General features: G+C 43.9%; 1 protein-coding gene across 1 annotated transcript in view; it reads right to left on the bottom strand.

Annotated features, from left to right (window-relative positions):
* LOC148010300 (uncharacterized) overlaps positions 1-23,580 on the bottom strand; it is a 136,753-nt gene that overhangs the window by 105,006 nt on the left and 8,167 nt on the right. The gene's annotated exons all lie outside the window — the stretch shown is intronic.

Genomic DNA, 23,580 nt, shown 5'->3' with positions numbered 1-23,580 from the left:
AAAGCGAATACCCTTCATCAGGTATGGTAGAGGGAGCAAGTAAACCACACTTCTCAACCCTCCCATCTACCACTATCTTCTCCACATTCTAATCTACTGACATCTTCATTCCAAAATCTTGAATTACATTCCACTTCCGCTCAAAGCACACTAGGGGTTGAGATCTTCCATCTCTGCTCCTAACACCTTCTCATTCTCCCTTCCACCATCTATCTACCCTCCATTCACTCCACCTCTTGGTGCATTGTAGGGGGGGAATGCCACCCTTTAACACTGTACCATCCACATACCCCCGCTTTACCACATCCTTCCACTCTAGGACATTTGTAATGGGCATCCCCCTCACTACCCCCGAACACTCACAAAACCCCCACAAAACCTTTCAAATGCAAGGATATCCATCCTCTGCTTATGGACTGTCATCACACATCCCTTGAATCACTCCTATGCAAGGATTTCCATCCACTACTCCTCGTGTCCCTATCCCTCCACCTTGGGCTCCACAAGTGGTTACCATGCCCATACCCAATCCATCCTTGCTCACATTTGGATCCGCTATGCACACTTCTCGTATGCATTGTGGGCACTCTGGGATGACTTCCCAAGTGTACTCCACTCCATCTTCCTATCCACCCTACGCCCATAACACACCTCCATCTCCTAGCACTATCACACATGTTGCAATAGTCAAGAATGCCTTTACAGATAAGACTCATTTTAACAAGTCGAATTTCACCACTTGATCAATCTTCATGCAACAAGTGCTTGAATCTCAGGGACTTTGGGACCTCATTGTTGGTACCGACCCTCCATTAGCTCGCCCTGATTACATCCATCAATGGAGAGCTCGCAATGCCACAGCCAATGTTGAGTTAATACACAGGTTGCTTCCGGAATTCCACTCTCAATTACAACAATTTCCCCTCGCATCTAAGCGTTGGAGTCATCTCATTGACCGCTATGCAGCTCGAGATCGCACTCAGCATATCAATCTCGATTTTGAGCTTCAAGAGTTTTTCATTGAAGAAGGGGATGATCTAACAGTCAAGTTGGCCAAATATCAGCAGTTACTCACTAAGTTTGCTACTACTGGCTCCCCAAAGTTACATAGCGATCAAGTCCCATTCTTCTTAAACAAGTTGCCTAACAAATAGTTCCATTTTATCCAGCACATTATCTCACTACATAGATTACCGACCTTCTACGAGTTTGAGTGTCAATTCTTGCATTACGCGAGGCTACATAATCAAGTCCACAAGTCGTCCTCCACACACATCCATTCAGAGAGGGACGAGGGTTGATTGCCTCTTCTTTGGGAGCGAAAACCACCAATGACAAGAACTTGAAAGATGCGAAGACAAGCCAAACCAAGGGTGATACCACTTCCTCCGACGTCATCACTTCCTTCAACATAAACAAAGAAAAACAACCCCTTTGGCAACAAATTCCTAAGAAAAATAGATTTTGGACACACTGCCAAAGGTCAAGCCATGTGGACAACGAGTGTCATACCAAGGCCCAAGGTCTTTCTCCCAGAAAACCATGGCAAACTATTGCGACTGTCTCCACCCTAGCTGGCTAGTCTAGCGGGGCTACCTCTCCCGCTACTGCGCCATCTACTCCATTTGCTCTAGCGGCTATTGGATAAATGGCACATGGACAACCTCAACAACCTATCTCCTTCACTACCACTCAAGGATTGGCTGATTGGTCTGCTAGTGATTCACCTATTGCACTTTACGCATCCATTTCTAGGACATCCACTACATCTTCTAGGACCACCTTCCCACCTTGTCGTACCCGATGGTGGCCACACACTTAGCCTTTCTCCTTTTAGACTTCCATTGCATACTTACATACTCATTGCATTGCACTAAGCTTTGCTTTCTTTTATTTTATTTTCAGTTTTGTTTTTTGAAGCATCTCACTACTCACATCTGTGCTTGCAGATTTTGATCTCTTTTGTAGGGTTTTATATTTCAATGTAGAGCTAACATCCAAGCTTGCACCAATCCTTTCTAAGCTGAAGGTAAGAGATGTGCACAATTTCTTTCATGGTTTCATCTACTTGGAGTTTGCTCTTCTACCAACATAATGGAAGCATAAACATAAGACGTAATAAACTGTTGAAACACAAGACAAAAGAGAAAGGCAAAGAAAGAACAAAATACAGATGAGAACTCAAATGTATACTCGCGAAATGGAATCCATATACCAAGACATGAGACAGTACAGAAGCAATGTAAGTCACCGGCTATGGAGACACTGGCACATGCTCCCTCTCTCCAAGAACTATCAGGTGATGAATGAATGTGGAGGAAGAACCCCGAGACAAATAAATGCCAAAAATATGACTAGTCGGCCAGCATTAAATGTTGGTCGACTGGCTGCAAATAATGCCAAAACACAATAAATGCTGGCAAATACAATGCCTAAAATATCTATGTGCCCAGCCTGCTATACCACATGTACAGATTCAACCATGAACTGACTAATCTGTTAACACTCTCTCTCAGATCATGGGTGATTTGATACAATACAATGTATAATGATAATGTCTCATCATAGTATATACAACAATGTCCATCAGAGTAGAACCATGGATACCCAAGTGGTGGGTGCACAAACCACCACCAAGGAGCCTCGAAGAAAACCTAATGTCGATGTCGATCGTACCAGCTCCTGAAAATAGAGAAGAATCATAGCAGCTCTCAATGTCTGTCAACAATACCTCTGATGTAGCACACGTGACTATCCTATCACCAACGCCGCAGCACATAAATGACCATGAATTCCCCTTATTTGGCCAAATTGCCAAAGTGTCCCCTCATGTGAGCTCCAGACAAAAGCCACCCGCTCTCTATTAAAGAACTTGCCCATCATGAACCTGGATGTCAATCCCAACTCCAAGATTTGAACTTGCCAGACTTTGGTCAATGCATCAGGGATGTCCCTCTCTAGATCCTGTGCATCGGTATAGCAATATAAATGAGGCACGACTACTCCATCTCACCACCCTCTCACACTCCCTCTCTAGCACTGGAGAGTCGTGAGAGATGTCCTCATCACTACCACTAGAAAGCAACTGAGGAAGGGGCCACCAAGCCCTTCCCACGATCTGAAGAAGAGGATCCCTTCCACGCCTTGGACTTCGCCTTGGTTGCAGAATCGGAGTCGGAATCTGAGGTAGATGAGGACTCGTCGAAGGAGTTCGTATCCCGCTTTATCTTTTGCCCTGTTTTCTTTCTAGAACCCGCTAACTCTTTGCAGTCCTTTAGTAAATGACCTTTCTTGCCACACTGCTAACACTAGGCCTTCGACTTCTTTGTCTTCGAACCCCTCTCTAAAGCTGCAAAAGCCTCACTGGAATATCCATGTAGCGTATCATCAATGAATGTACACGGAGGAGCCATCTGTAGAGGATGTAAAAGAGAAGTAGAGAAAAGAAGGTAGTTGGAGAGGGAACACAACAAAAACACGAGCACAGACTACAAAAAACAAGAGTTCACATACAATATAACCCAAAATCTAACCAGAATAAGACAAAAAACTGCTACAAAAAATCAAAAAATCAAGCAAAAACGGCTTGAAAGTACAGTCGCCCAACCAAGAAGGAGTCAAGAACACCAAAACGCAAGCTGAGTACTGCCGCAAATAGGCTGAAAAAACTGTCGCAGCAGCCTGAAAACTGAAAACACACGCAACAGAGGGGCTGTAGACAGCACGCGATAGCAAAGCTGTAGAAGGCACAAGTAAAACAGGTCGTCAAGTTGGAGCAACAACCGCCTGATCAGTAAGGGTGAAAACAGTCTTGAAATCAGCAAGAAAACACAGTAGGAACACAAATCTTGAAATCCAATACCTGTCAGAAGTGGTACAGCAATGGAAGCGTAAACGTAAGCTATAATAAACTGCTGAAATACAAGACAAGAGTGAAAGGGAAAGAAAGAACACAATACAAATGAGAAATCAGATGTATGCTTGGGAAATAGAATCCATATATCAGACACGAGACTGTCGCATACAACAATGAGTCACTGGCTGCGTGGGCACCGGCACCGACTCCTCTCTCTCCACGGGACCTCCAGGTGGTGAATTGAACTGAGGAGGAGGAGCCCAGTGTTGTGCTAAGAAATGCACTTAGCCACTTAAACAGCCCCAAAACATGCTTATTTTAGGCTTATTTTAGCCAAAACCCTAAAATGGGGAGCAGATCGAGAGAGTTAAGTGGGAGAGGATCAAGAACCCTAATTTTCTATAAATAGGCAGCCAGCCCTCCACTCTTCTCTAATCTCGTTTTTGCAGATTTCAGATGTTTCAGCTTGCTGCCCACACCTCGTTCGCGGAGGACATCTCAGCTGAAGCTGTCCATTGCTGTCTCTATCAGTTAACGCCTGATTTCCAGCCCTCTTCATGCAGTTTGAAGCTAATTTCAGCCAGGCGACTGCTGTTTTTGTGCAGACCTGCTGCCGTACAACCTGCCACGTCATCACAGTCCTGCTGCCTACGTTTTTAGTCTTTCTCTCTCCTGCAGGTTGTCCTGCTAGCGTTTTTAGTCTTTCTCTCACCTGCTGCCTGCATTTTTAATCTTTGTCTCTCCTCACTGCTGTCTGCGTCAGATCTAGCTTCTCACTGCTGCGTTTGCTGGTGTTCGACATTCGGAGACTGCCTTGTTGCGATTCAAGATCTGTTCGGAGTACAACACATTCTCCAACTCATTACCCCTACCCTGATCCTTGAGATATAGGAGTTCGAGGTTTAGTATTCGTTCACTACACAATGTGTTTGCTGCATGAGCATCGTATTATTCAATAGTTATATCACTTCATTTATTTACTATGTTCATTGTCTCTAAGTTACCCTAACCCTATCTGTGTTCTTTTATCAGGCTGTGCTTTGTTGTACGGTTTCCGTTTATGTTTCTGTGTTAGGGCATTTCTTTACATGGTATCAAAGCCTGATACTCTCTGAGAAACCTAGGCCTTTGATCTGAAAGCTCTACACAAGAAGCAAGAACTACAGTAGGTTCAAATGACTTCGAACACAACAACACCGATTCGGTCTCCAAAACCAACTATGCCAAGAACCGAGCGAGAGTGGGCTGATCAACTTGCTCCACAAAGGTCCGACATGGTGAAATACACTTTTGATTACATGAAAGAAAAGCTAGGCAAGCTGACCTCTGAAGAATACAAACTGATCATAGCTTATAGAGGAAAGAAGATTGAGAAGCTCGATCGAAGGATTGCCCTTCAAGAAAAGCTTCTAAATGAAGGTATGCATGAATTTCTCTCTTCAGATGTTGCACATGAATTTGATGATGTTGCAGGGCTGTCGAGACCTCCGTCAGGATGGGCCCCTCCCTTGGAGAACAAGACTCGAAGTATGTTCCTTTCTTTCATCCTCTTCCGTCCACTCCGGTGCAAGGTACTTTAGATTCGTTTTTTGTTCCTTCTTCTTTTACCTCTTCTGCTTTGCAATATTACGGTAGAGATCATGTGGAAGAAAGAGTCCAGTCTGTTGACTACGGAAAAGGTCCTCTTGAGGACCAATTCTTGTATGTTAACACACGTTGTGGGGATTATAAGAAAAAGCCATGTACCTCTTCTTCTAACCTTCCTTCTTTTCAATCTACTTCACAAAATCAAAATGAATTTGATGTTTCTTTTTCTTCATTTTATGGTGCATCATCATCTTCACATTTTCATTTCCAATCATTAAATGGCAAAAATAAACAAAATGCATCTGTATCTCACACATCATATTTTCAAAACCCACCCATCCCACCACATTCTTCCGCTACTTCTCCACTTTTATTCACACCATTTACATTTCCATTTCAGATACCTCATATCGCACCGCACATCACACAGGGGGGTTATGGAAACATAGGCACATCCTTTAGGACCTCATCCTTACCTCTCTCGAGTGGTGTTCCACCTACTTCACACACTTTCTGGATCATTGCAGCCTGGGTATCCCCCCAGTCTCTCCCAAGCGTGGATCAGTTGACTCCACAGTTTACCTCCATGGCTTTATCTAGTGGACCTTCTGGTCATACTGTTGTGCCCCAGCCTCACTTTGGACAGAGCTTCTGTGTCCCAGTGCCTCCACCTACACCGGCACCTTATGGAAACATTCATGTTTCAGTGTCTTTGCCTCAATCGGCACTCATTGGACACTCACAACCTACTTCTACCCAGCCATCTTTTCCCCCTCCTCCTCCTCCTTATCAGACACATCCACCTCCACCGTCATACCCTTCACAATCTTATCCCCCACATCCATCTTACCCTACCTACTCGACACCTCATGGTTCTAGCTCATCTTCTGCCAAGCATGCATTTAATGACAAGACTCGTTTTAACGGGTCAAACTTTACTACTTGGTCGAACTTGATGAGACATGTCCTTGACTCCCAGAACCTCTGGGATCTTGTACAGGGGTTGGAACCCCAACCCGATCCTGCACTTGTTCTATACGAGTTGTCCGCTCATGGAAATCTAGGAATGCCTCCGCTATTGTCGAGCTGATACAAGGCTTATTGTCTAAGTTTCATTCTCAGCTTCAATATTTTGACTTAGCGTCAAAGCGATGGGCACACTTGACTGATCGCTATGCGGACCGAGATAGGACCCGTCGTATTAATCTTGACCATGAGGTTCAACTTTTCAAAATCACTGACCGCGATGACTTGAAAGTCAAGTTGGCTGAGTATCGGCGTCTCCTCGCTGAATTCTCCACTACGGGGACTCCTAAGTCCTCTGGTGATCAGGTCACATTGTTCCTAAACAAACTCCCTAGGAAATACTTCAATTTTGTGGAAGGCATAGTTTCAAAACCTACCATGCCTACATTCTATGAATTTGAGTATCAGCTGTTGCATTATGCACGATTATTCGATCAGTTTCATGCGAATTCCTCTTCAGAGAGGGCTGTTGTTGCTCATTCTCAAAAAGGGCAACAAGGGAAGGGCAAACAAAACCAAACCTCCACTCAAAATCAAAATCAATACGGGGACTCACAAGGAACATCCCAATCCCTCAAATCTGGGTGGCAAAATGTACCTAAGAAGAATAGGTATTGTCAACATTGTCAAAAGACTGGCCATTTTGACGACGAGTATCGATGAAAGACAAGAGGCACAGCACCAAAACCTAAGTCTCAGACCCTTGTCCCTCAGTCAGGCAACCCCCAGCAGGGGAGGCAGGGTGATGGCAAGGGACAGTTTAAAGGTCAAACTCACACTGCCACCGCACAACCATCTCAGTCAGACAACGTTCTCAACTCCAGAGGGCTTGTCTGACTGGTTTGCAGAGGCCCATATCGTCTCCATAGAGATATCAGATGCAAGTCTCATCCATATCTGTGAGTTGCCTCTCGACGAGGTTACCGTAGAGGCCCACTCGACACAACCAAGCACTTCAACTCCTGTTTGGATTGTGAACAGTGGAGCTACACATCACATGACTCCTGTAGAGGACATCTTCTGTATTCGAGCCCCTGCAAAAAGGGGGCTGTGTAGGAAACAACTCCTCGGTCAAGATTTAGGGACAAGGTTGCGTCAGTTTTGCCACTAACGAGGGTTCGGATCTGTCTACGCTAGACAATATATATCATGTCCCTCAACTTGGGGTGACCTTGTTATCTTTTCAGCAGCTTTGCCGGTTGAGGTGAGAGGTTTCTTTACAGCGACCATAGTCGAGATGCTTGACTCTCTGATTGGTTTAGTGATTGCTCGCAGTGAGGCATAGCCTAATGGCCTATACCACATGACACTTTTTGACCGAGTCAACAGCCGAGGGCTCCGTGTTCCATAGCTTCCAGGCCTTGGCCATATCTCGGGAGCCTACAAACAATGAGCGTCTTTGGCGTTTTCGCTTAGGGCATCTTGGTTATGACTCACTTTATGAGTTGTCATGCCATGAGCTAGTTGAGGACCTTCCACGCCTGAAGCTAACTCGAGATGTCTATAAAGCTTGTCAACTCGGGAAGCAACACCGTACCCCATTTCCTTAGCAAATCTCACATAGAGTTGAGGCGCCTCTTAGATTCATTCATGTTGATCTTTGTAGGCCGATATCCATTGCTGCCTTGAACGGCGCACTGTACTTCTTTTTAATAGTGGATGATCATTCTACATATATGTGGGTGTACTTCCTCAAGCATAAGTCCGATGCTTTCACATACTTTTCTGCTTGGGCACTGCTGGTTCATAACCAGACTGGTCGTCGTGTCGGTTGCATGAGGAGTGATATCGGTGGTGAGTTCATCTCCCACGAGTTTTCCGAGTTTCTACAGAAGCATGCCATCTCCCACCAGCTCACCTCTACGAACTCCCCCTCTCAGAATGGAGTCGTAGAGCGTAGGAATCGGACAGTCATGGAACTGAAACATGCACATACCTATCGCTCTGTTGTAGGCAAACTTCTTTGGTTGATTCACACTAGGCCAAATTTAGCTTACTCAGTTAGCATACTCAGTCAGTATTTCACAGCATCTAGGATGTCACATTGGATTGTATGTCTTCGTGTGTTGTGTTATTTACGGTGTACTTATTCTTATGGCCTGACATATGGTTCTAGTTTATGTTTACAGGGGTACACTGATTCTGATTGGGCAAGAGATCCTGACACCCGGCGTTCCCATGGCGGCTACCTCTTTACCTTGGGCACGGCTCCCATTTCTTGGTCTAGTCATAAGCAAGAGACGGTGGGGGCTTCCTCGGCCGAGGCTGAGTACTAGGCTCTCTTCGATGGCACCACCAAGGCCATCTATCTAAGGAGTTTATTGGTGGCACTTCATATTCTTTCTCTCTCCCACAATTGTCTATTGCGACAACCAGAGTGCCATTGCCCTTGCGGGCAATCCAATCATCACACCACAGACGCGGCATGTGAAAGTCCACTTTCACTTTTCCCGAGAGCAAGTTGAGCTAGGCATTGTTCGCCTAGAGTTTGTGCCTTCATCAAATAATTTTGCAGACATTTTGACCAAAGTAGTCAATCAGCCAGTTCTTCTGTACCTGCTTACCAGGATCGGCTTGGATACACCCTCCCCTACTTCTTCAGCTTGACGGGGAGAGGGTGCTTCCCTCTTGCTTTTCCTTCCAGTTTGAGAGGGGGCGGCTTCTACTCTTGATTGTGACAGTGATGATGCTTACAGTTTTTAGACATTGCATTCATTTATTCTTTTGTATTGTATTATGGACATTTGTAACTTCATCCGCACTGTCAGGATGACCTGATTGTAAAAGGACACTTAGACAAGTGAGCAATTCCCCTGCGAAAGCACTGTCCAAGTGGCACCGTTGCATAGCATATTGCATGAGCATGACATCTTGCATCTCCCTTTGCATTACCCCATGCATTCGCATTCAGTTCATGTAAACATGCATCTATGAGCATTTATCCCTCTTCGGTCTTTTGAAGTGGTCGACTCTAGGATCCACCATATTCGTGGCATAACACATGGCAATTCTCCTAAAGGCAGTTTCCCTACCCTTGCTTGCTTGCTTGCTTTGCTTATCTTACTAAGCCCACCATCATCTTTTTTGTCTCTCCACATATTCACCACATGATTGGCGCACGCACATACTTTTCTCATCCTTAGGCACTTATCCTAATCAGTGTGTGAGGGATTGGCTTGCTAGTTTTATAAATGACTTGGGTTTAAAATTCTCTTTATCTTTTCCTATCTGTCACTTAATCGACCGCTGCCCCTATATTACTTATGTATTTTCAACAAACTTTTCAAACAACCACCAAAAAAAAATAACAAACAAACAAACAAGTCCATTGTTGTTTCCATCCACCTTTGTAGGACTTGGTAGGCCCTTGGGTAGCCACCGAGCACCCTTGGTCCGATGCCCTGGCCGCTCTGGGGTGATCACTTGGGCTCCCTTGGTAAGATAACCATCACCTTTGTAGTCTTGGTAAGCCACTGGGCAACCGACGTGCACCCTTTGTCCAATGCCCTCGTTGCTTTGGGGTGGGATACCTTGGGGTAAATTAAAATTTAGGTTGGCCTACTTTTCTAGCCCTATTTTGAGCCTGAGAGAGAGTGTTGTGCTAAGAAATGCACTTAGCCACTTAAACAGCCCCAAAACATGCTTATTTTAGGCTTATTTTAACCAAAACCCTAAAATGGGGAGAGGATCGAGAGAGTTAGGTGGCAGAAGATCTAGAACCCTAATTTTCTATAAATAGGCAGCCAGCCCTCCACTCTTCTCTAATCTCATTTTTGCAGATTTCAAGTGTTTCAGCTTGCTGCCCACACCCCGTTTGCGAAGGACATCTCAATCGAAGCTATCCATTGCTATCTCCATCAGTTGGCGCTTGATTTCCAGCCCTCTTCACACAGTTTGGAGCTAATTCCAGTGAGGCGACTGCAGTTCCTATGCAGACCTACTGCCGTATAGCCTACCACGTCAACATAGTCCTACTGCCTACGTGTGTATGCAACATTTTGGTCTCATAGGCCAACTTAGCCTGTTGTAGACGTTAATATAACTTTCTTCTTCTTCTTCTTTCTTCTCACCTGCTACCTGCGTTTTTAGTGTTTCTCTCTCCTCACTGCTTTCTGCATCAAATCCAGCTTCTCACTGCTACGTTTGCTGGTGTTCGACATTCGGAGGCTGCCTTGCTGCGATTCAGGATCCGTTCAGAGTACGACACACTCTCTAGCTCATTACCTCTGCCCTGATCCTTGAGATACAGGAGTTCGAAGTTCAATATTCATTCACTGCATAGTGTGTTTGCTGCATGACCATCATATTATTCAATAGTTATATCACTTCATTTATTATTGTGTTCATTGTCTCTAAGTTACCCTAACCCTATTTGTGTTCTTTTATCAGTCTGTGCTTTATCATACAATTTCCGTTTATGTTTCTGTGTTAGGACATTTCTTTACACCTAGAATACATATAGGCATAAATAATGCCATAAAATATATCAAGTTGACCAGCATTTAATATTGACCAACTAGCAGCAATAAATGTCACAATAGCATAAAATACCACACACTAAAAATGCCTAAAATAACTATCTATGTGCCCAACCATAATACATGCTCAAACTCACACACGAGTTGACATACTCACCAACTGTGAAGGCACTGGCATATGCTCCCTCTCCCCAAGAACTGTCAAGTGATGGATGAATGTGGAGGAGGGAGCCTAAGAATATATAGGCCAAATAAATGTCAAAAATATAACTCGTCAGCCGGCATTAAATGTTGGACGACTGGCTGCAAATAATGCCAAAACACAATAAATGCTGGCAAATAAAATGCCTAAAATATCTCTATATCCAGCCCGTTGTGCCACATGTACAAACTCAACCATGGTGCAACAATGGAAGCGTAAACATAAGCTATAATAAACTACTGAAACACAAGACAAAAGAGAAAGGGAAAGAAAGAACACAATACAGATGAGAACTTAGATGTATACTCGGGAAATGGAATCCATATACCAAAGCTTGAGACAATACAAAAGCAATGTGAGTTACCGGCTGTGGAGGCACTGGCACATGCTCCTTCTCCCAAGATCTGTCAAGTGATGAATGAATGTGGAGGAGGGAGCCTAAGAATATATATAGACCAAATAAATGCCAAAAATATGACTAGTCGGCCAACATTAAATGCTGGCCAACTAGCTGCATATAATGCCAAAACACAATAAATGATGGCAAATAAAATGCCTAAATATATCTGTGCCCAACCTGCTGTACCACATGTACATACTCAACCATGAACTGACTAATTTGTTAATACCCTCTCTCAGATCATGGGTGATCTAATACAATACAATATACAATGATAACGTAGCATCATAGTATATACAACAATGTCCATCAGAGTAGAACCATGGATACCCAAGTAGTGGGTGCGCAAGCCACCACCAAGGTGCCTCGGAGAGAACCTTATGTCGATGCCAATCGTACCAGCTCCTGAAGATAGAGAATATCATAGGAGCTCTAAATGTCTATCAACAATGCCTCTGAAGTAGCATACGTGACCATCCTGTCACCAATGCCGCAGTGCATAAATGGCCATGAATTCCCCTTCTTTGGCCAGACCGCCAAAGTGTCCCCTCATGTGAGCTCCAAACAAAAGCCACCCGCTCTCTGTCACGTAACCAACCCATCATGAACCTAGATGTCAATCCCAACTCCAAGATTTGTACTTGCCAGGCTTCGGTTGATGCGTCAAGGATGTCCCTCTTTGGATCCTGTGCATCTGTATAGAAATATAGATGAGGCACGACTGCCCCATCTCACCACCTCACACACTCCCTCTCTAGCACTGGAGAGTCGTGAGCGATGAGCTCATCACCACCACTAGAAAGCAGCTAACGAAGGGGCCACCAAGCTCGTCCCATGATCCGAAGAAGAGGATTCCTCCCGCGCCTTGAACCTCGCCTTGGCCGAACAATCGGAATCGGAATCTGAGGCAGGTGATGACTCGTCGGAGGAGTCTGCATCTCGCTTCATTTGCTTCTCCTTTTTCTTTTTGGAAGCCGCTAACTCTTTGCAGTCCTTCCTTAAATGACCCTTCTTGCCACAGTGGTAACACTGGGCCTTTGACTTCATTGTCTTCAAACCCCTCTCTCAAGCAGCAAGAGCCTCACCTGAACCTCCATAATGTGACGGAAGTCCCCCCCTGTAGTCACAAAGTAGCCTCATGCTCAAGTAGCATCGAGGACATATGAAAACTAACATGAGTCGTAGATGTCTGCGCCCGTAAAGCATTCGCCACTCCATCAAACTCTCGAGGAAGCTTGTAGAGTACCGTACCAATAAGATGTGCCTCTAATAGGATAGACTACATAGTGTGAAGTTGATCTTGGAGTTGGGTAACTCAAAGTAGGAATGATTGGATCGTATCTTTGGGTTCAAACTTCAGTTGTTGGAGCTGGCCATAGAGAGTAACAACCCTCATGGTGGAAGGAGTCTCGTACATCAACTTCAACTTCGACCATATGTCTGAAGCTGTCCTGCAGGAGGTGACCGCCGGTAGGACTTCTTTGGAAATACACTGAAGTAATGCCGAATAAGCACGGGCATCATCTGAATCCCATGTAAGCACCGCCTCCTCATGGTTGTCTTCATCAAAATCAGATGGAACAGGAGAAGGCTGTTAAGGTCGTGCCATAGCTCCGCCAACCACATACCATAACCACTTCTAGATTAACCAAGCCTTCATCGCCGCACTCCACATATAATAATCAGGTCCATGGAGCTTGTCATCAGTGGATGTGCATCGAGGAGCCATATGTAGAGGATTTAGAAAAGAAGTAGAGAAAAGAAGATATTTGGAGAGGGAACACAGCCAAAACACGAGCACAGACTGCAAAAAGCAAGAGTTCACATATAATATAACCCAAAATCTGACCAAAATAAGACAAAAGAGCTATACAAAGTCAAGAAATCAGTCAAAAACTGCCAAAAACAGCCAAAATAGCCTAATAATGCAAGCGCCCAGTCAGGAGGAGATGCTGAGGCACCAAAACACACGCTGAAATGGATGCATAGGCTATACGGATGCTAACGTCAGCAAAAAACGTAGGCAAAATAGGTTGTTTGGTTGGAGGAGCAGCCACCTGATCAGCAAGGGTGAAAATAGTCCTAACACACAAATCCTGAAATCTGATACCATGTCAAAAGTGGTGCAACAATGGAAACGTAAACATAAGCTGTAATTAACTGCTGAAACACAAGACAAAAGAGAAAGCGAAAGAAAGAACGTGATACAAATGAGAACTCAGATGTATGCTTGGGAAATGGAATCCATATACCAAGACATGAGACAATAAAGAAGCAATGTGAGTCACCCGCTGTGGAGGCACTAGCACATGCTCCTTCTCCCCAAGAACTGTCAAGTGATGAATGAATGTGAAGGAGGGAGCCTGAGAATATATATAGACCAAATAAATGCCAAAAATATGACTAGTCAGCCAGCATTAAATGCTGACTAACTCGCTGCAAATAATGCCAAAACACAATAAATGATGGCAAATAAAATGCCTAAAATATCTTTGTGCCCAGCCTGATGTACCACATGTACAAACTCAACCATGAACTGACTAATCTGTTAACAGGTGGTGAACTAAACTGAGGAGGAGGAGCCCAGAATATATATAGGCATAAATAATGCAATAAAATATGTCACGTCGGCCAGCATTTAATGTTGGCTGATTGGCAACAATAAATGCCACAACACCATAAAATGCTACACACTAAAAATGCATGAAATAACTATCTAATGTGCCCGGCCATAATACATGCTCAGACTCACACATGAGGTGACATACTCTCCTAACACCCTCTCTCAGATCATGGGTAATCTAATACAATACAATGGTACAATGAGAATGAATCAGAAACCATACAACATAGAACCACCAAGTAGAACCATGGATACCCAAGTAGTGGGTGATCAAGCCACCACCAAGATGCCTCAGAGAGAACCTGATGTCGATGTCAATCATACCAGCTCCTGAAGATAGAGAAGATCATAGCAGCTCTCTGTGTCTCTCAACAATGCCCATGATATAGCACACATGACCATCTTGTCACCAATGCTGCAATGCATAAATGACCATGAATTCCTCTCCTTTGGCCAGACCGCCAAAGTGTCGTGTCATGTGAGCTCCAGACAAAAGCCACCCGCTCTCTATCAAAGAACCAGCCTATCATGAACCTCGATGTCAATCCTAGCTCTAGGATTTGTACCTGCCAAACTTCGATCGATGCATCAAGGATGTCCCTCTCTGGATCCTGTGCATCTATATAGAAATATAGATGAGGTACAACTGCCCCTTCTCACCACCCTCTCACACTCCCTCTCTGGCACTGGAGAGTCGTGAGGGATGGCCTCATCACTACCACTAGAAAGCAACTGAGCAAGGGGCCACCAAGCCCTTCCCACAATCTGAAGAAGAGGATCCCTTCCACGCCTTGGACTTCGCCTTGGCCGGAGGATCTAAGTCGGAATCTGAAGCAAATGATGACTCATCGAAGGAGTCCGCAACCGGCTTCGTCTTCTGCTCCTTTTTCTTCCTCCAAGCCGTTAACTCTTTACAATCCTTCTGTAAATGGCCCTTCTTGCCACAGTGGTAACACTGGGCCTTCGACTTCTTCAACTTCAAAACCCTCTCTAAAGCTGTAAGAGCCTCATCTGAACTTCGCTCGTCATCAATGGATGTGCATGGAGGATCCATATGTAGAGAATTTAGAAGAGAAGTAGAGAAGAGAAGGTGTTTGGAGAGGGAACACAGCCAAAACACGACGCAGACTGCAAAAAACAAGAGTTTACATACAATATAAGCCAAAATTTGACCAGAATAAGACAAAAAACTGCTACAAAAAATCAAAAAATCTGTCAAAAACTGCCAAAAACAGTAAAAACGGCCTGAAAGTATAGTCGCCCAGCCAGGAAGGAGTCAGGAACACCAAAACGCAGGCTGAGTACTGCCACAAATAGGCTGAAAAAACTATCGCAGCAACCTGAAAACTAAAACACAGGCAACAAAGGGACTATAGATAGCAGACGATGGCAAAGCTGTAGAAAACACAGGTAAAACAGATCGCCTAGTTGGAGCAGCAGCTGCCTGATCAGTAAGGGTGAAAACGATCCTGAAATCAGCAAGAAAACATAGCAGGACACAAATCCTGAAATCTGATACCTGTCAAAAGTGGTGCAGCAATGGAAGCGTAAACATAAGCTGTAATTAACTGCTGAAACACAAGACAAGAGTGAATACAGATAAGAACTCAGATGTATGCTCGGAAAATAGAATCCGTATATCAAACACGAGACTATTGCATGAAACAGTGAGTCACTGGCTGCGTGGGCACCGACACCGGCTCCTCTCTCTCCACGGGACCTCCTAGTGGTGAACTGAACTGAGGAGGAGGAGCCCAAAATATATATAGGCATAAATAATGCCATAAAATATGTCAGGTCAACCAGCATTTAATGTTTGCCGACCGGCAATAATAATGTCACAATATCATAAAATGCTACACACTAAAAATGCCCAAAATAACTATCTAATGTGCCCAGCCATAATACATGCTCAAACTCACACATGAGTTGACATACTCACCAACTGTGAAGGCACTGGCACATGCTCCCTCTCCCCAAGAACTGTTAGGTGATGAATGAATGTGGAGGAGGGAGCCTAAGAATATATAGGCCAAATAAATGTCAAAAATATGACCGGTCGACCAGCATTAAATGCTGACCGAATGGCTGCAAATAATGCCAAAACACAATAAATGCTCGCAAAAAAAATGCCTAAAATATCTCTGTGCCTAGCCTGTTGTACCACATGTACAGATTCAACCATGAACTGACTAATCTGCTAACAACCTTCCCCTATGCATTGCATGATTTCATCATCTTTGTACTAGGGTGCTTGGGCAAGTGAACAATTTTTTCACAAAGGACATTGTCTAAGTGAAACTTGCTGTACAAGCATTCTTTAACATGTAACATACTTTGCATTCCATTGTACAGAGCACCATTGGATGGATCCTAAGACGTTTCCACCAGCAGATTACACCACCATTTTTCTTTACATGATACTTCATCACCTTTCCCTTGTCATTGATATCCTCAAGTGATTGGGTAAGCTTGTACTGTTTTGTGATATATTGGGTGTACCATCCCTACTCCCGTCTTCTGGGTCACTGTTACATAATCGGCTGCCATCCCTAAAATTAACTATTCACCACAAACAAACCCAAAAAAAAAAAAGCAAAAAAAAGTTCAATGTGGTTCCATCCACCTTTGTAGGGCTTGGTAGGCCACTGGGCAGCCCACGAGCACCCTTTGTCCAATGCCCTGTCTTCTCTGGCCCGCATAGTTGTCAGGTACGAAAGGTACGATACGATACGGTACAATAAAATACGGTACTAAATGGTACCTTAATATTTTATAAGGTACGGTACAATATTAGTACCAAAAAAAAATTAACTTGATTATTTTGGACTAAAGATAATAGAATAGATATTTCAAGTCTAAATAGGAATGCTAGTAGAGTATATAAGATGAGTACTTGAGGGTAACATGCCAAAACCTAATGCTGCATGCGCAACATGCGCTACTGCTACCTACAACTCATAACTACATAGATGGGAGTGGATACAACATACATGCATGATCATACAAATAAGAGAAGTGTGGGCTTGAGAGAGAGAAAGTTGAGAGAGATTGTTTGAATCTCAAATAACCTAATCTCATGGGAGAATCATATTAATATAAGGGGCATTTAGCTCGTCCCAAAGTGCAATTGAAATGGGAAAGATGATCCATTAAGTTGGTACCTTATGGTACTAATACGTAAGGTACGGTACCTAAAGTATGGTATAGTATCAAACCTTTCGTACGTGGTACTAGTGCAACTAGAGAGAGGAAAAGGCGAGAGAGAGAGAGAGAGAGGAGGCTTGAGAGAGAAAAAGAGGGTGTGAGAAGCTTGAGAGAGAGAGAGAGAGAGAGAGGCTTGGGGGAGAAATAAGAAAGAAAGAACAAAAAAAAAGAAAGAAGAAATAAAAAAAGAAAGTTGTAGACTTAAAGGAGAGTGGCCAAAAAGTGCCCATTTTTTCGTACTAAATCGTACGGATACGTACCGTACCGTAACATATGGATCAGTTTGTACTATGTACGGAGACAACCCTGTCTCTGGGGTGACTACTTGGACTCCTTTGGTAAGATAACCATCACCTCTGTAGTCTTGGTAGGCCACTGGGCAACCGATGTGCACCCTTTGTCCGATGCCCTAACTGCTTTGGGGTGGGACGCCTTGGGGTAAACATTGTGTCGGCCTCCCCTTTTAGGCTCAATTTTCGGCCTAAGAGGTGGAGTTCAACTAAAACACACTTTACAACTAATCAGCATTTTAAACAGCCCCAAAACACACTTAACTAATGAAAAACGCAAATTTGATGTACGGTTCGAGAGAGTCTCATCGGTCCCCCAAAACCCTAATTTTTTGGAGCACCCTTCAACATCTATAAATAAACCAGCTTCCCACCATTCAGCATCATCCCTTTGTGCAAGTTTCTCTACAGCATAGATTTCAGCCATCAACCACCTACCATCTGTCTACTGTTCAGCCATCACTATCCAGCCCTAGGCGGCCTATTTTCAGCCATCACCTTGCTGTTTGGAGGTCTCCATTTGCTGCATCATCAAAGCACCTAATTAGCCTGCATTTTCAGCATCTGGTGCTAAACAATAGACTACTGCCACCTCTTCCGACAGGTGATTGCTGCAATACCTGTGTTTTTTTTGTCCAACAGGATGTCTCCATCAGCAAACACCTCTCTTGTTGTCACCTTAGTTCCCTGACACTTTGGTGAGAGTTGAGAATGGATCTCTTTCCTTTTCCAACTTTGCCAACACTACCTTCCTCTCTTCTTTTACCTTTTCCAATTGGCCTAGTAGTTCTTAGATGTATTCATCATACTTTTCCAACCAAGCACTATAAACTTGGAAACCTCTGATTGCAATGGCTAAGTGTGGGTCTTATTATGGGTGTTTTTTTGTTGCTTGATCTCTCATTTATTTTATTTTTTGGTACAAGGGGATGTCATTATTGATATTACAAATCTTGGGGGAGTTGTAGGATGTCTCATAATGGTGAGGATATGTGCAATAAGAAGGGACAAATTGGTGGTTGATAGATGTACTATAGTAAGAAATAGGATCGTGCTTACAAATTTCATTACAGTTGAGGCTTCTACCCTAGCCTTCTTCGGGTCTTTTCTTGAATCTACATCTATAGTAGCAGGTCTCTTTGTCCCTACCATTGGAGCTCCTCCACTTTTTGGTGCTGGGCCAAGCTGCTACACCGAGCTTAGTAGGTATTGCACCCATGCCACCACATAGCTTTGGTTCACCATTGCATCCATGGTTTCTTGTGTGGTGGTAGTGGTGGCAACCGTGACAGGTGAGGGTGGGTCTAATGGAGCCTTCCCCTTGCCATATCACTACAGGTCCTTGAGTCACCTCTGCCGCTGTTTGGTGTTTCTCGCACTCCGATGGGTGGTCATAGCACTTGGGATCTATCTCCAGTAGATGTCACTCTCTGACATTGCATTGCTCTACCCTTGGGCATTCTATACACTCTTACGTTCATTTATAGCATTCACTCACTTCAGAGTTTCTTCTCTCTGTGTTTGTCTCTGTGTTTGAGTTTTGTGTTTTGTGTTTTGTGTTTTGTGTTTTGAGTTTAGGGTTTGAGTTTTTCTTATCTTTGTCTAAGTCTTTGTGTTTCTGTCTTAGTCGTGCATGCTATGTTTCCCCAGTGCAAACCTTGGCATATCTTCACAAAGAGATGGTTGAGGGCCCTAAAACTATCTCGAGAAGTCTATAAAGCATGTCAACTAGGTAAGTTGCATCGTACTCCCTTTCCTCAGGAGTCTAAAACACATGCCGATGAGGAACCCCTTAGGCTCATTCATGTAGATCTTTGTGGTACCACATCCATTGCTACCTTGAATGGCCCGATGTACTTCTCTTTTATAACGAATGATTTCTCTAGGTCTATGGGGGTGTACTTCCTCAAGCACAAGTCAAATGCCTTCACTTGTTTCACAGCTTGGATGCTGCTAGTTCATAACTAGACTTGTCATCATGTGGGTACTATGAGGAGTGATTCTAGTGGCAAGTTTACCTCCCATGAGTTCTCTGAGTTTCTACAAGAGCAGGGCATTGCACACCAGCTCACCTCTACCAACTCCCTTGCACAGAATGGAGTCATAGAGCGTAGGAACCAGACGATCATGAATATGGCACGCTCTATGTTGTTTGCAACTGAGCTCCCTTAGCACCTTTGGATTGAGGCTGTTAACACTTCAATGTACATCCTTAACCGATGTCCAACTGCAGTGGTCCCTAAAAGACTCTGTACAAAGCATTTTTTGGCGCTTTAACTATAGTTTCTCACTCCAAAGTCGTCAGTAGTCGTGCTTATACGCACACTCCAAATGACAAGATAGAAAAGCTCACCCCTCGGGCTGATCTCTTGATCTTTGTGGGCTATTCTTCCAAAAGCGAAAGCCTACCGTTTGTTTAATCCTCGGAACAAGGTAATCGTCACAAGAGGGATGTCGTCTTTGATGAGAGAGACATTGTGTAGTCTTCTGCATAAGACTCTACGTCCTCACCTCCACTCACATCATACGAGATCGTGCCTTTTGAGCCAAGTCTACTACCTGCTCCTAACCTTCCTGCATACACTTTAGCTCCCAACCCCCCTCCGCAAGACCCATGATCTCGCTGGTACCAGTAGACCATGTGGGGTTCAGGGGTCCTTCCACCAAATTCCAATCTGAAGGGCCCTAGATCTACTCAACTTGCCCCTAATGCTTCATATGCATCATGTTTACAGTTAATTACATTGCGCATTCCGAGCCGGACAATTGGCAAGAGGCTCTTTAGGGCCCTGTGTGGCATGACGCCATGGAAAAGGAACTGGATAGTATCGACCAAAATGGGACTTGGACCTTGGTAGATCGTCCTCATCACAAGCCGACCATTGGGACTAAGTGGATTTTTAGGACCAAGCTGAAGGTTGATGCTACTTTCGATAAATACAAGGCTCTTCTTGTAGTGCAAGGTTTCAGGTAAAAGCACGGCATTGACTATAAAGAAACCTTCACACCTATCGCTCGGTTGATATCATTCTATCTGTTGGTTGCACTTGCCGCTCAACATGGTTGGCCAATCTATCAGATGAATGTCCAAAGTGCTTTTCTGAACGGTTACTTGGAGGAGAGGTCTATGTGGAGCAGCCTCTCGGCTTTTCTTCCGCTGACCGAAATGACAAGGTATTTTGTATTGGAAATGCAATCTACACTTGCTAGAGAAAACTAGATGCAACGGCGATGAGTTGAGACTAGGTTTGAATCCTAGGCCAAATTAAAGAAGATTTCCATAATTGAATAGACTAGAGATCATCCATAACCTTAAGGTTTTGGGAACAAGATGGCTAGCCCAATTATGGAAAACTTCCAATTAAGCGTGCACTGGCGTGAGCAATACTGGGATGGGTGACCTCCCACGAAGGAGAGATACAAGGGTCCCCACCCAGTTTCTAACTTGGTATCAAAGCTCAGGTTTCTTAACTTGGGTGCCACTAGGACCTCAACCAAGGTGTGGCTTGAAGGGGGGTGTTGGCAATGCAATCCACCCTTGCTAGAGAAAACTAGCTTACTATCGATGTAGCGGCAATGAGTTGAGACTAAGTTTGAATCCTCAACCAAATTGAAAAAGATTTCCATAATTGGATAGGCTGGAGGTCATCCATCACCTTAAGGTTTTGGGGGCTAGATGCCTAGCCCAATTATAGGAAACTTCCAGTTAAGCATGCATTGGCGTGAATAATACTCGGATGGGTGACCTCCCAAGAAGGGAGGTACAAGGACCCCCACCCAATTTCTAACTTTTCGCTTGCAGAAAGCTCTTTATGGACTGAAGCAAGCACTGAGGGCTTGGTACCACAAGATGGACGAGTTCTTACAGACTCATAGATACCACTTTACCCCCTATGATCCAAATCTATATGTGCATATCACAAGCGTGGGGATCAGCAATATCCTACTATATGCTCATACCATACTTCTCACTGGCTCAGATTCTATGGCCATAGCAGAGATCAAGACAAAGCTTTGCGCTACATTCGAGATGACAGACTTAGGTTTGTTGTCTTATTTCTTGGGAATGGAGATTGTTTGATCCGAGGAAAGTATCTTTTTGTCACATCTTAAGTGTCAAAATAACAAATATGCTCTAATACCATCTCAAAAATAAGCGACAGTGTAGAGAGACAGTAGGGTTTGCGAGGAGTAACACTGAGTGTGTACGACAAACACTGAGAGAGAAGTGAAACTCACAAACACAAGAAAAACATAATGATGATGCACTAAATCATGCTATGAGAAGAAAAGCTGATACAACGGAGCAAAAGCTCGAAAGATAACTGCATTGTCCTGTCTGAATCAGGTGGCAACACTCTTGGGAAATCTACACAGTGAAGGAAGTGAAACGCAATCCTTGACTACCTATTTATAGCCATAAGCTGTCCACGGTGGCATACCACTGTGTGGGCGCCCGTTGAAAAAGTGACCAAAATGTGAACACTAGCTCTTTTTGGGATTGTTAGTGCGAAGCCCTAAATGAAGTGTGTAAACTAAAGAAGTGGCTTCTCAACAAGAAGTACGCGCTACAACTAGTGGAATAGTATGGAACTAATCAAACATGACCAGTGGCCACACCTCTTGATCCTACTATCCATCTATATAAGGATACCTCGGGTCAGTCTTTTAATGCTCATACCTATCACTTTATTGTAGGGAAACTACTTTGGTTGATACATACTAGGCCAAATCTTGCATACTCGCTTAGTTTACTTAGTCACTATTTTTAATGCACCTAGAATGTGTGATTTGATTGCTTGTCTTCGTGTATTAAGATATTTAAGGTGTACCTATAATTGTGGATTAACTTATGGTCATGGTTTATACTTGCAAGGATACACTCATTCCGACTCGGCAGGAGATCCTAACACTCCGCATTCCCATGCTGGCTACTTCTATCTGCTTTCCCATCCCATGGTGGCTACCTCTATACCTTAGGCACGGAACCCATCTCTTGGGCTGGCCACAAGTAGGAGACAGTGGCGACTTTCACAACCGAGATAGAGTATCAAGCTCACTTTGATGATACTACTGAGGCCATCTATCCAAGGAACTTGCTGGTTGCGCTTCAATTTCCTTGTGAGGTGCCTACAGTTATCTACTGCGACAACCAAAGTGCCATTGCCCTTGCACACAATCCAATCATCACACCTTGGATACGGCACATGGCCATTCACTTCCACTTCACCAGAGAGCAGGTTGAGCTAGGCAATATACACCTAGAGTTTGTGCCGTCCAATGACAATTTTGTAGATATTTTGACCAAGGCAGTCAACAAGCTGGTTCTATAGTACCTTCTACCTCGGATGGACTTGGATATACTCTCTTCTACTTCTTCCAATTGACATAGAAAGGGTGCTTCCCTCTTACTTCTCCTTCCAGCTTGAGAGAGTTTTTTTCTCTTAATAGTGACAATGCTGATGCTTACAATTTTTCATTCCCAAACATTTATTTACTTTGTATTGTACATTATGAACATTTATAACTTCATCCACACTATCAGAATGGCATGATTGTACAAGGGTACTTGGGCAAGTGAACAATTCTCTTGTGAGGGCACTATCCAAGTGACACCCTTGCATTGCATTCTACATGAGCGTGAAAACTTGGCATTATCCTATGCATTGGCATTCTATTCATGCACCTGTGCGAATTTACCCATTTTTTGTCACCCTTAGTAGGATAGTCGACTCTGGATCTGCCATACTCATGGCATTAAGCATGGCAATCTCCTAAGGCTTCTTTTTTTAACTCGCATCGTATTACTTATCTCTCCACATTTTCTCAATATGATTGGTGCACACACACCCTTAGAAACCCCTAGGCACTTATGCTAGTAGTGTGTGGGATTGTTTTACATGTTTTCTAA

This window comes from Lygodium microphyllum, chromosome 29 (assembly GCF_053477565.2).
Source record: "Lygodium microphyllum isolate KBCC chromosome 29, Lygodium_microphyllum_v1.1.10, whole genome shotgun sequence".
NCBI lineage: Eukaryota > Viridiplantae > Streptophyta > Polypodiopsida > Schizaeales > Lygodiaceae > Lygodium > Lygodium microphyllum.
This window is presented reverse-complemented; position numbering and strand designations above follow the sequence as displayed.